Below are 14,704 nucleotides of genomic sequence, written 5' to 3' on the forward strand. Positions count from 1 at the left end.
TTTATTTGCAGGCCTGTTTCTTTTTCAACCATAGCTTTAAGAGTTTTGAAATGCCCAAAAACTTCACTTTTCTTTTTCATGAAATACACCCAAACTTTTCTGCTATAGTCATCAATAAAAGTGATAAAATAATGACAGCCTCCAAGAGATGCAGCTTTAGTAGTCCACACATCAGAGTGGATTAATTCCAATGGCTTCTTACTCTCTTGAACATGTCTAGGAAAAGGTTTCCTTGCCTGTTTTCCAAATTGACAGGCTTCACATACCTTATGCATTTCTGCAACCTTGAATTTAGGCAATCCTGCAATAATATTTTGGGCCTGCATTGATTTAAGTCGTTGTACATTAACATGACCAATGCGTTTATGCCAGATATCAATATCTGCAACTACACCGGTTCCATGTGCAAACATTGCTGCACTCAATTCACGCATGTCTGCATCCAACGTAAACATTATGCCCTTCTTCTTTCCTTTTTCTATCAAGCGACCTTTATTTTTCATATCCTCAACAAAGTATCCATGAGGATTAAATTTGACCTGCAAGCCCTACTCAACCATTTGACCAATAGAAACTAGATTCTTGGTGATATTCGGGACATGAAATACATTGGAGAGGTATTTCTTTTTCCCATCCTACATAGACAAAGGAATTTTTCCAATCTGCACAATAGGATGTACAGTATCATCACCAGTCTCCACAAATCCTGGTTTTTCCATTTTCCTTGCATCCTCCATCCATTCTGCATGACCTGTCATGTGGTTTAATGCACCTGAGTCAACATACCATACATCATTGCTTTCTTCTGCACTTGTCATAGAATTGTTCATGTGCTGCACCATAAACAAATGCTCATTTCTGTCATCACCCTGTCTACTAGAAGATGTATAATTTCCTTGTTGCAATTTTCCATTCATGATGTCATTCTGCTTTTTATAGCAGTCTTTCGCCATATGACCCATTTTACCACAGTAGTAGCATTCAACATTGCTGTTTGCATTTTGGCCTCTTTGCCATCCACCACGACCTCTTTGGCTCCCCCTGCCTCTAGAGTTAGCACGTCCTCCTCCATAGGGCTGGTTTTCTTGAGTTTGTTGCATATTCTGATTTCTACCACGGCCTCCAATCGGCCTCCTCTACCTCTGCCTCTACCTCTTCTAGCATTTGAGTAGAAGACAGCTTCTTTTGAAGTTCGTCCTGAAGAAGATGCACCACCATTTCTCTACTCCTCAGAAATTAGAAGAGCAATCAACTCCTCAAAATCAGGAAATCTTTCACGGACGGAAATGGATGTTCGGAACTGTACATAATCCTTTCCTAGACCATTCAAGGTCACTGAGACTAAATCATCATCTTCCACTGGCAACCCAATGGAAGCAAGTGCATCTGCAATCTTCTTCACCTTCATGTGGTAGTCATTGATTCTCATACTTTCTCTTTGCACATTGTGCAACTCTTGCTTGAGCTGCATTTTCCTGGCTTGCGTATTTGTGCTATACATTTTTGACAAAGTAGCCCATGCCTCCTTTGGCATACTTGCATCCTGAATATGCACAATCATAGAGTCTGAAATGCTGATAGACAGCCAATACATAACTTTCCTGGCTCTCTCATGCCATGCTTTAAATGCCTGCATTTGCTGTTGATTGGGAACATCAGGAAGAACTGGTTCTTCTTCGTTTCCTGCAACAAATTCCCAATATCCTTTTCCCATAAGGAAATTCGTCATTCTAAACTTCCATGCTTGGAAGTTGTTCTTGTCAAGCTTTTCAGTGACAATTTGTGAAAGAGAATCAGACGCCATTATAGAACACTGCAAAAAAATTCTGTCACTGCAAAAAACACAGCTTCACCCTCACAAGGGCAAATCTGCAAAACTGGCGAAAGTGGTATTTGACCACACAGTCACTTCCTAGTGACGATTTTGCATAAACAGGAACCAAGGATGATTTTGTAACTCCCAATGTCTCTGCACACAAGCATACGATGCAATTTCTGTGGTAACTTTTCACCGACCTATAGAACAATGGTCGCACAGCATAAAACAGGGCCTTTTCCTGAGTGCGTGCAGAAAACTTCCACCTCCAAAACAAGCCCCGAAATGGCCTCAAATCAAAAAAATTGGGTCACCAAGGGCTAAAGCCCTTACCCGCAGCATATACTGCCCTCTTGCTTCACCATGAAGGGCGTCTCAACCTGAGACAATGCACTCCTGCACTTTCCAGCTGTGCTACCTGCAGAGACTTGCTCCCACACCAGAAAAATGAAAGCACCACTGCTCCTCTTACCAGAACATAGCGAACTTGGTTTGCATTCTTGAGCTCTTTACCACGAACAAGGCTCTGATACCATGTCAAGATTGTGGGAGAGAAGGAAGGAGTCTCACTTGTAGCTTTCTTGCTTGCACAATGGGGGAATACACACAGAGGTGGAGGCTGAAAACAGTTTTTCTCTTCTTAGTTGTGTAAGCCAAAAGAACTCTTATACAAAGAAATAGAAGAACCCTATATATGGGTCTCAAACCAAACTCAACTAACTAAGGTGGCACTGAGCTACGAACTAGAGTAGATAAGGATAGCTGTCATCTAGATATTATTCATAGGCGGTGTACCAACCGCATCTGCAACTGACAAGTCAGTGACATAAATGCACAACGGTCACCCTGGCATATCACAAGTGGAGCTCGATATCTCAACAGAAGATCACCCACTGCATCCTATTATGGACAAAACTTTTTCCATGTGTGCCAGACATGCACATTGCTACTGTTTCAGGAGCTTTTCTGCATTGGATTGGATGGACCAACATGCTTCATGTCACCAACCGTCTGCCTGCTAATGGCTACCATGACTGAACCAAATCAAGCAAAAGGAGTACTCAGTAATAGATCTGCCATTGGCATAGATCTTGGAACCTCATCCTCCAAAGATGCATGCCTAACGTCTCAAGATCTACGGATCACTTATTGATTCCACAAGCCGGAGGATTTTCAATGCAAGGGTGGAGATCTTCAACGCAGTATTGAATATCTTGAAATCAAAGACAAAGATCTTCAAACCAAAGACACAGGTCTTCGCAACGAAGACAAACTATATCTTTGTCAAGGCAGAGTTCGGGGGGGGGAGGAGGGAGGGGAGGGGGGGTCCTCTAGGATAAATCCCTCTAATACCATCCTCCTAAGGGATTGCTTATTGATCAAGAGTTTTTGATGCTCAAGGGACGACCGGCTATATATTTCCCACCAGCCAACTGGAACCCCTATCAGTCGTCGCAGAATGGAAGCCACAACTACGTGGGAAATGCCGAGCATATTCATGAAGCCTAAAGCACGCCGAAATCTCTCCTGGTCATCGTCATTAAACTCCATCATCTCTCATTCACACAATCACCTTTGAATCAATGTTATCCACCTACCAGTTCCGCCTAGTAGCAGACCCAACTAGCCACTACTTCCCACTGTAGTGCCATGGGACTGGCACTTGGCTAGGGGGGTAATGTTTACCGTATTTACCGCAGCACAGAGGAGCGGGAAAATGGAGCAGAGGAGCGGGAAAATGGAACAAAGGAAATAGCAAAAAAGGCATAGGAGAAAAGAAGGAAAAGGCACCTTGACTAGTAACCAGGCCCTGAAAAATTTAAATGTTTGGGCACGACCCTCAGAAAGTCTCAGTGTCGCCCCGAGACAACAAAAGAGTAAAAGGCGCACCATTAAATGTGGAAGCGCTCCCGAATCCTTGTAAAAGAGCGCCAGGCTCGCTCCTGTGCAAATTGTACGCATTAGTTGGGAATAGGATAAATTAGAATGGTGGGGAATGAGAAAAGGGCGAGAAAAGGGCTAGCCAGCCATGTAAAAAAGGGGAAAAGGGGATGACCGCCCAAAAGGAATTTAGGGTTTTGTATATAAAGTTGAAAAGTGAATGAGAAGCTCATGCTTTTGGTGTGTGGCAAAAGGAGTCTTCATCTTCTTCTCTTATTCTCTCCTTCTTGCTTGTGTGTGCTCTTGAGAGAGGGAGTGTGAGAGTGTGAGGGAGTGAGGGATCAAGAGGGTGAAGCTCTTCACCATCTCCTCTTCTCTTCTTCTCTTCTTTTCTCTTCTCTTCTTTTGCGTGTGCGGCTATGGAGGATGGAGCTTGGAGATGGAGGAGGATTGAGGATGCTTGAGCTAGCATCGAGAATCGTGGAGCTACCAAGGTGTGCAAGAGAGGAGGCTACTCGCATTGGCATCAAGGTAAGCTCACTACACTCGTAGGATCGACGATGCGTCAGCTAGGTGAGAGATAGCCATTAGAGCTCGCTTGAAACGCTTGAAGCAATAAGCGGTCCGTGGGTCTTGACGGTCGAGCGAAAGCTCCCACCCCATGCAGGCATACCACAGAGCTTTTGGGCTGAGGCAATTAGTATAGGTGTGCATGTCATAAACAGATCACCCTCTAGTGGTTTGGATTTCCAGGTTGCAAAGGAGGTATGGACTGGAAAACCTCCCTCTTATGTGCATCTCCATGTCTTTGGATGTGAGGCATTTTACCATGTGCCCAAGGACAAGAGAAGTAAGTTGGATCCTAAGAGTGTCAAATGCATTTTCCTTGGTTATGGGGATGCAGGCGAGATGGGTTACCGTCTTTGGGATCTGTATGCACGGAAAGTCATCCGCAGTCATGATGTAGTCTTCCATGAAGACAAGATGCATCGGCAGCCTGAGAGAGTTGTTGAGATCTGTAGGGTCATATTTCAGGAGGAACCGAGAGCTCCCGCACAGCCAGTTGTTATTGCAACCTTAAACCAATTAGATAGATACATGTTGCTTGTTACACAAAGTGTAACTTGAATCTATTAAATACAATGTATTACATCTAATGCAATCATGTGTAGTATGTGTACGTATGCCAACCTCTAGTGCGTGCACATGTTAAAGTGATTTAACTTCCTTAGAAATGTGTATTAATGGCCGCACATGGTAATTAAGGAACTACATAAGTTAAATTTATCCAAAATAAATACAATGAATATAAAAATATGAGAGAGAGAGAGAGAGAGATGCACACACACACACACAACTCATTTTGCTGGAAATTTTGTATAAGACATTGGCTTTCAAGATTTTTACAATGCATCGCAATACACAACAAAACCTCATGTATGCAAGAAGCATAGGAGTGTGGTCCCTTGCCTTAATAAAGGTGAATAATAAATATGGTAGCTAGTTACATGTTGTCAAAGAGATCAATGAGATATCCCTCCACTGCTATTTGTAGGGCCTCCATAGATATAATAGTCCACTACTTTAATGTTAGGCCATTAGTCACTCGATATCAAAACCTCCCTATGCTTGTGAGTCACAAGTCCTACCAAATATCTAGAACCACCTTTTGGAATAATACTGTGGATTTTATGAGCTCATAGCCATGTTAGATTCTTCAAACTTTTTGCAGCCATGGTAACTAGTTCCCATCTTCTTTTCCTCTGTGGAGGTCTTTGCACCCTAGGGGGAGCACACACCATCCTAGAAGATGTTGCACCTACTACCATAGGGGTATCATGCTCATGGTCTTAGTAAATAAGTGATGAGCAGTGTCCTTGGTGCATGCTACATAAGCTCAAGGAGAGAAGAGGGGAGAAGAAGAGGAAGCTAAGAAGAGAAGAATGGAGAAGAAGAGTAAGTTAAGTAGAAAAGGAGCGCAAGAAGGAGAGAATAGTGGAGAAGAGGAGGAAGCTAAGGAGGAAAGAGTGAAAGTAAAAATGAGAAGAAGATTGAAATTTAACCCTTTAAAACCCTAAACTAATAAAATATAGTGTCCTACATATGGTACATCATGTGATGGGGTAAAGCCATCATCTTTTATCAAAATGCAACGAAACTTAATATATGTACCCATTAGGTGGCCAAGAGCACAACACAATTCTTTTAAGAAAAAAATTTCTAGAAATGCCATGGTCCAAATTTTGAAATTTTGAGCCATTTTCTTGCCTCTAGATACTAGACTTTGAACTAGGGCATTTTTTGAACTTTTTTTCTCAAAAAGACTTTAGTATTCTCTTGGCCACCTAATATGTGTGCACGCTAAGTCTCATCACATTCGAATATAGTTACATAGTTATCAAATTATCCTATTCAAAATTCTAGATCGATTGATCATCAAGGAATTAATATTATAATAACTAATCCTTAGAAATTTGCACACCACATAAACTCTACAAAGGCATCAAGAGTAAGTGTGTAATAAGATATGGTGATTTTCACATGTTTTTTATGTTAAAATGAACAATCAAACAAGTATTGTAATTAAGCAATAAAAAATATAGCATGAAGACTTACATTAAGGTTAAGAGTGAAATCCCAAAGCAAAAACTTCATTCATAATTTTAAGCTAGTGCAATATTTTTCAAGTGAACAAAGTCACGTGTCCTATCTATGTTGAGGATACTTGTCCCAAAAAGATAACATTACAAACTAGTATTCATTATATTGGAATGAGTGCACCCTTCACTGCTTAAATGTTCCATTTACAAGTTGAAAGATTGTAGAAGTTATAATAATGTGCTTGGCATCTATTGCACAATGTTGAGCATCACACATTAAGTCTTATAAAAAAGTATATTTAGCAACCTGCAAAGTGCTAGGCATTCTTTTGTGAAGTGATTGGGTCTCCTATGGCAAAAAGCCACCTATTTTTTTTGGTAGAGGTTTTGCATAATCTCATTAACAAGTTTGAGAGGTTAGCCTTGAAAAGATGGGGGGGGGGGGGGGGGGGAGAGAGAGAGAGAGAGAGAGCTTGAGCTCTTACAAGACACCAAACATAGAGAAAACACACACAAGATAGGAAGCTGAAACCATGATCTTTCTTCTTCTCCTTTTCATTATATGAGTCTACCTCAAATAAGAGGAGTATAACATACATTATATGCAAGCAATCCATGGTGTGAACATGCGAAGTGGAAATATGACTAGGTAGATATCTCGTAACTTTGGTAGGTGGACTAACTGATGTCCCATTATAAAGTATCATTGAAATGATATGCAGATGCAAGTACCAACCATGTCAATGATATGAATGAAAAAATGGCCATCCAAGTATGTGATGTCAGTTCATGTTGAGCTTAACATCTCATCACTCCCCCTCAATCTCAACTCTAGACCTACACTCCAAGTAAGCTTCAAAAACATCAAAGCTTTTCTGCTCCTACGACCTTGGTGAAAGTATATGCAACCTACTACTTTGTGCTCACATATATGAGATCAATGTCACCTACCAAGACCCACTCTTTGATGAAATGGTAGTGAACCTTCTCGCTCCTTTATAGGGGATAAAGTGGCTTCATCTTTATGAGACTCATGAAAACAAGAGGCTTCCTTAGGTTACTACTCGATAGTAAAATGTGGATTAGTGGTCTTGTTTTTGGGACTTTGTCAAAGGAGTAGCATTATGAGTGTTAATTGGGTTGATGGCCTTTTAGGAAATATTGGCTTTCTTGGGGACATTTGACCATTTCACATTGAGAAGTCCTAGCCATGGTAGAGTCACACAACTTTTGTAGACTAACTAAGTTTGGCTCATTGGTCTCTAACATCACTGACTTAGTTCTCTCAAGGGATTTATTTCTATATTTTGATTTGCACTTTGATCTCTTTTACTATTTCTTTGCTTTGGTCAAGACTTGGGTTGTGGTTGTGGTTGGTGGAGGTGCTTGCATAAATGGTTTAGGCAACCAAATCCACTGTTTTTTTGTGTCATAGCCTTGAGCACACAGCAACACTTTGGGAATCCATTATAGCATTATGCTAGCCCTCTATCACCTCAGTATCTGTGGCCCGTCTTTTCTGCCTAGTTAAAGTAGTAAAATAGTGACTATATATGAAAACAATTATTACTAGAAAAATATCATTTTTAAGAACAAATAAATTTAGATATGTTAACCTCAATTCAACAACAAGAATGGAGTCATTTACTTCTCTCATTTTATCCTTAAGGATATATACACATTTTAAGTCCAAAAAAATAATATAATTTCTCTTGCCTATGTCATTAGGCAATAAGTAATATAGATTGAAACTTGTTGGGTCAACCCTATCAAGTATGTGTACATCAGCCTTGACCAAGATGCTTGGAGTGAGAGTGGTTGCTTCATTGGTGGGCACCAAGAGTGACAAGAAGAGATGGATGGGAGCCTTGCCCTTGCCTTCGGTGACCACATGCAGTATGACTTTGGGTACCTAAGTGCTTGAGCCAGGTCCCTCATCCCTAGGTGGACTTAAAGCCCCTAGGTCATCGAGTCGACTTTGCTGTTCTATGGACCGGCGAGTTGCTTCGGCCATGTCTTCCTCCTCCTTTCTCCTCAACTCTACCTCCTTTTCTGCAGCTCTCCTCTCTCTCTATTCCTCTGTTTTCCTTGATTCTTTTGCCACCTTTTTAACTTCTTCCTTCTCTTTCTTCTTCGTCTCTTCAGCTCCTCTTAGGGATTCCCTTTTGGCTCTCTCTAGATCTTCTTTTTCTTTCTTCTCGGAATGGCTATGTGCACAAGACTATAGACCAAGCAGCCAAAGCACTAGCCCTGGGCGGTAGGCGGAGAGTCCCCAACCTCAAAAAGTACCAAGAGAAAGAAACCTTTCTTGAAAACCTCTTTTGTCGGATATGGAAGTGTGCTGATAGCCATCATCCAGGAGGCTGTAAAAGAAGCTCAAGAAGGAGAAGAAGGGGAGGATGAGACTCCAAATAGGTCGCCGATCCACTAGGAGAATGAGCCATCAAGCAACATGACAGAAAATGAGACGACAGAGAAGGAGGATCAAGAGGCTCAATCCAGAAGGAAAAAAGCAAAGAAGCCCACTAAAAAGACAACTCAGAAGAAGAAACAAGGTACCACTTCTTTGATTGCTATGTATACTTCTTGATATAGCACCATATTAGAGAATTTGGGAATCTCCCAAGTCCCACTTTCAAATAAGGTGTAAAGATTTGGCCATGTGGCTAAATATTAACCCATGCTTCAAAGTGAGACTTGGAAAGACAACTATACAGTAATTAGGGTAGACTCTACTTTCAAGTAAGGGGACAAGATTTGATCACGTGGCTAAATATTAACTATATTGAGAATTCCCAAACTATATGGGAATTTGAGCTTTTGAGCTAAGATTTGAGATCTGTTACATTGATATTGGCTATGGTTATATGCCTTGGTTACTTCAGTGGCTTATGTAGTTATGGGAGGATATATTGGGTTTTATGCTTTCAAATATATGCTTTATGGATCTTAGATGTCTAATGTCATTTACATGATGTTTTGAGCTTTGCTTGGTCCTTTGGCATTCTACTTTTACTTCAATGGGAGCTACTCAACTTTTCGTATTGAGACACATTGGCACTCGGATATACTACATAGAATTTGGTTTATGCAGTTGAGCTTGAGCTTATCAAAGTGAGACAGTTGGACTCATTGTGACATGTACATGCTCTTTTGATATTTGTTGGATGTAGTTACCCTATCATGGATTGATCTACTCTCTTGACTTAGACTTGGTACTTATGTCTATTAGGGTGTTGTCAATATTATTTATATGCTTCTAGGTTATGTATTGAGCCTTTGCTCAATGGTTTATGCATCTAGCAATTCTCTTCATTTAACCTTGAGATGTACCATGTGCATGACATCTATGCCTATTGCATGTATGGTTTTTGATACATTGTAGTTGTGATGGTCTTTAGTGCTGGTTGTTCATGGCTTATTCCTTCTTGATTGCTCATAGTTGGTTGTTGGCATATTGCTACAGTTTATCACAACAACATGTCAAATTTGTTTTATGCATTAAATCTAGTTGAATATTGAGATGATGGTAGCTCATGATGATGATGAGGTAGAAGGAATGAAGATAATAAGAAGGCTTATTATTATTTCATAAACTTATTCCTATAACAATATGGCTCCTACTACTTATAAACCTTTCATAAGACAACTTTTCTTGCTTTAAATGTTGAAATATCAAAGTCTCACAATGTAGAAAATTTCCCAAGTTGAAAAAGAGTACTAGTTCTAGTGCAAGTCAAGAACCTCGATGCATTCATACTCTAGCCAAAGTGATTTATGTATTTATAGATGATGGTTGTCCAAGGTGACAATTCTATAATGATAGCCTACTCTAAGATGAGAAACCTATGAATGTATCCTTGACTACCAATGCACACTTCAAGTATGTAGCATTTATGGAATGTTATTGTGATGGTTGCATGAATTGTAATGAAATAATGCTAGATGAAAAAATTATTTTAATGGAATAATCATTATTTTGGTAGTATCTCTAGTCTCCCACTTGATCTAGCAGTGGTTTTGGGACTAATTTGCAAGGTTTTATAGTAGCATATCTTGCCCTTCTGTGTAGTTTCTTGGTCTCATTATGGCTAGTGGTTCTCGTGATAATGCTATCTTCAATATTGAGAAATTGGATGGGACTAATTATAACTATTGGAAGACTCGGATATGGAAAATTTTAGTGCAGAAATAGTAGGTTATACCACTCAAAAATGGGGGTGCCAAACCTAAAAAGAATTGCAACTAAGGATTGGGATGAATTAGATGAGCTATGCAAGTCCATAATCATTTTCTCACTCTCTAAGCACATTCACTATAATGTTGTCACTAGAAATCACACTGCATATAAACTTTGGACATAGATTAAGAATCTTTATGACAAGTAGAGTCCTGCATCTCAAATGTATTGGCTAAAACAATTGATGGACCTTCACATAAAGAAAGAGACTTATATGCCTACATACGAATGAATTTCACTCCATCATTAGCCATTTAGCTTCATAGGAGATTGAGCTCAAGGATACTTTACATCCTTTATTTTTAATTGGTACTCTACTTGAGTCATGGGACACTTTTCGTATGGCTCTCTATGCTAAGGATGTGCTAAAATTGTAAGATGTTGAGAGTGCCCTCTTAACAAAAGAGGTGAAAATAAAGAATGTGGATGCTTCCCATACATCACATGCAATGATCTATGAGAGGTTGATAGGATGGAAATGTTTATGGTAGAGACTCTAATAGGTCTCAGTCTAGGATACATGGACAAGTCTTGTGGTCGTATGTCTAGTCTTACTTGTCAGTATTGTGGGAAAGCAGGTCATATTTGGCCATAGTGCCATAAAATATGTGAAGAAAAGTACAAGGAAAAGGGAAAGGGTAAAGTGCAGGACAAGAATGATGATCACAACATTGTGCCTAGCAGTGGATGCTCCACATGTGATTGATGCTTTGTCAGGATATACTCATTGTTAGTTGATAGATTTAAGGGCTTCCTTTCATATGACCCCTCATAGAGAGTGGTTTCACTCCTATCACATTGTTGCTTTTTGATAGATACAGGGGCTTTCTTTCATGTGACCCTTGATAGAGAGTGGTTTCACTCATATCATAGTATGACTAGATCTGTCTATTTGGGTAATGACGTGGCATTGGAGATAGTTGGTGTTGGTGATGTCTAACTGCGTTTTGGTTTAGATATCATTTTCACTCTTCATGATGTACATCATATATGGGCTCTCACAAAGAGCCTTATTTGTGCTTGCACCTTGGATGATGCAAGTTATGTTGTCTCTTTTGGTGATTCCTCATGGAAGATTTCCTATGGGAATCTTGTTATTGCATGTGGTGCTAAGTCTAGTACCCTCTTTCCTTTGCTTATATCTAGTTCAATTGACCATGTTTTGGCTATGACTACAGTTCCACATGTATCTCTTGGGCATCCTTGCCTTGGACATATGTCTTTGAAAGGAATGAAAATGCTTACTAGTTTGCATTATCTTCTGTCCTTAGACTATAAGTGTTTTGAGTCTTGTGATCATTATTTATACGGTAGGTAGACATACAATACGCATAAAAAGTCTGACATGAAGTGCATGGGTGAGCCTTTTTGGCTGTCCTTTACCTTCTCATGTGAAGATTAGTCGTGCCAATTGTCTAAAATCTGATGAGAAGAAGGCCGAGATGGCCAAGATTTCTTATGCATCCACTATGGATAGTTTGAAGTATACCGTGATAGCCACTCGTTCTAACATAGCGTTTGTAGTGGGAGTTATGGCATGCTATAAAGCTACACCTAGCAGACGACATTGTGATACTATCAAGGGTATCATGAGGTACTTGAAGGGCATAGCAACTATTTGCATACATCATGGTGGCTAGGATATAGAAGTCATGCGATACATTGACTTTGATTATGTAGGACATGCAAATAGCAAGAAGTCAATCTTTGACTATGTCTTTACCTTTGCTAGAGATACTATATCTTGGATGTCCAAGGTGCATAAATGCATGGCCCTCTCTACTACCAAGGTAAAGTATGTTATAGCCACTGAGGCTTGCAAAACAAGGAGGCTCTCTGGCTATCTAGTGGTGGCAAACCTTGGTATTACTGATGTGGTCCCTACATTGCATTCAGATTCTATGAGTGTTATCTAGTTAGCCAAGAATCCATCCTTCCATATGAAGACAAAACACATTGAGGTGCATTACCACTCCATCAGAGAGGTCATTGAGGACAAGTCTGTTGACCTTGTTAAGATCTTAACTCTGACCAAAATCCTATAGATCTGCTCACAAAAAGTCTCTTAGGGGAGCATTTTGCCTTTCTTAGGAAGTTGATGGGTGTTGGATGAGATGACATCCTTCCTCATCTTATTGTACTTATGTACATTTGTACTTTGTGAAATTTTTATTATTCTCTCCTCACTAGGGGTACATTCACCTTTAAAGTGGGAGGTTGTTGGGGGAAAAGATGCCTATACCTAGCCACCTATGTATCACTACATTGATAGTACCCGCACACCTATACACTACAAGTGGCAAGTGTCCATCATTGTCACTTCATTCTTTATTTTTTCAGTGACATTTGAGTAAAGAAAGGTCGATCACACATTGTGATTGTTGGAGTTCTCACATCTTGTTTGTCTCTCTCTCTTGCTCTTACTTCTTCTATCGTAGCTATTGCTTTTGCTCACATTCTTCCACTCCAGGATCACTCCCTTCATGTTGTCCACTCAATGACTATAACTGCTAACCTATTTTCTATATAGACATACTCTCATACTCATCAACCCCAACTATATTATACACATTACTGTACCAACTACTCAATTCATAAAAAACAACATCCTTCCTAACTCCCAGGTCATGTGTAATAGGGTTCTAACATCTATATTCCTTCTGCTCAAGAGAATATCCAATAAAAACGCATTTTTTTGCTTTAGGATCCAATTTACTATGCAACTCATCAAGAACATGCACATAAGCAATACATCCAAACGCTTTCAGATGAGACTGATTTGGCTTTCTACTTGTAAACTTCTCTTCGCATGTCATACCATGTACAATAGTAGTGGGTGTCCTATTCATAATGTATACAACAGTACCAATTGCTTTAGGCCAACAATAATGAGGCGAGTTTCTTATTGACATCAAAGCACAAGCCACCTCTATAATATGCATATTTTCTACTTAGCAATTTCATTTTTCTACGGAGTATATCTACATGTATTCATTAGAGAGATATTCTTCCCCTCCATTTGACCTTAGGCATTTAATATGCAACCCTATCACTTTCTCAACCAAAGCTTTAAATGTTTTAAAGTGAGTGGACACCTCACTTTTATCATTACAAGTATGATTATCAATGAAGGAAACCCATAGTTTATAAGTATGATCATCAATGAAGGAAACATAATACCTGTAACACCTCAAAGTTGCAATTGTTGTAGGAACCCACACATCAATGTATCAATTCAAATGGCTTCTTGTATAGATGATTTTTATATGGAAATGTATGCCTTGCTTTCCAAATTGATATGCTTCACATGCTTTATGCATCCCATCAAATTTCAACTTGGGCAAACCATCCACAACCTATTTTGACTACATGTCTTTTAGCTACTGCACATTCACATGACCAATTCTCTTATTCCAAATTTTAATATTAGCCAAAACACATGAACCTCATGCAAACATGGTAACATCCATTTCAGGAAAACTTACATCAAGAGTAAATAACCTACCAATGCATTTCCCTTTTGCAATCAACTTACAATCATTTTTGAGATCTTCTACACAAGAACCATCAAATGTGAATTGAACTTGCAATCCCTATTCTACCATCTAATCAATGAAAACAATTTTTTTTTGTAACATTTGGTACATGTAGTACATCAACCAAGTACTTAGTTTTACCATCCTACATACTCAACGAAACATTTTCAACATGAGTGATGGGGTGATTTTGTATCATCCTTTGTCTCCACATAGACTAAAGACCCTGGAATGCGCATCTCTCTAAACCACTCTCCATGAGAAGTCATATTGTTAGAGACACTTGAATCTACATACCATACATCATTCTTTGATGAACCATTAGCAGTCATAGTATTCATAAAGTGCTACATAACAAACAACGGTTCACTTTTGTCATTATTATTTCTGCTACTAGATGCATAATTGCCTTTGTGTCTTTTTCCATTTCTAATTTTAGCCTTCTTTATTAAGTAATTTTTAGAAATGTGGCCTTTTTTACCACAATTCCAGCACTCTTTGCTATCACCAAAATTCTCTCGTCTACTATTAGAATCTACAACTTGTCCTCTTTAACTCCCCCTTCCTTAGGACTATTCTCCTCTATTATGTTATGCATCATAACCTTAACCACAACCACCACCTTGGCCTC

This window comes from Lygodium microphyllum, chromosome 13 (genome assembly GCF_053477565.2).
Source record: "Lygodium microphyllum isolate KBCC chromosome 13, Lygodium_microphyllum_v1.1.10, whole genome shotgun sequence".
Taxonomy (NCBI): domain Eukaryota; kingdom Viridiplantae; phylum Streptophyta; class Polypodiopsida; order Schizaeales; family Lygodiaceae; genus Lygodium; species Lygodium microphyllum.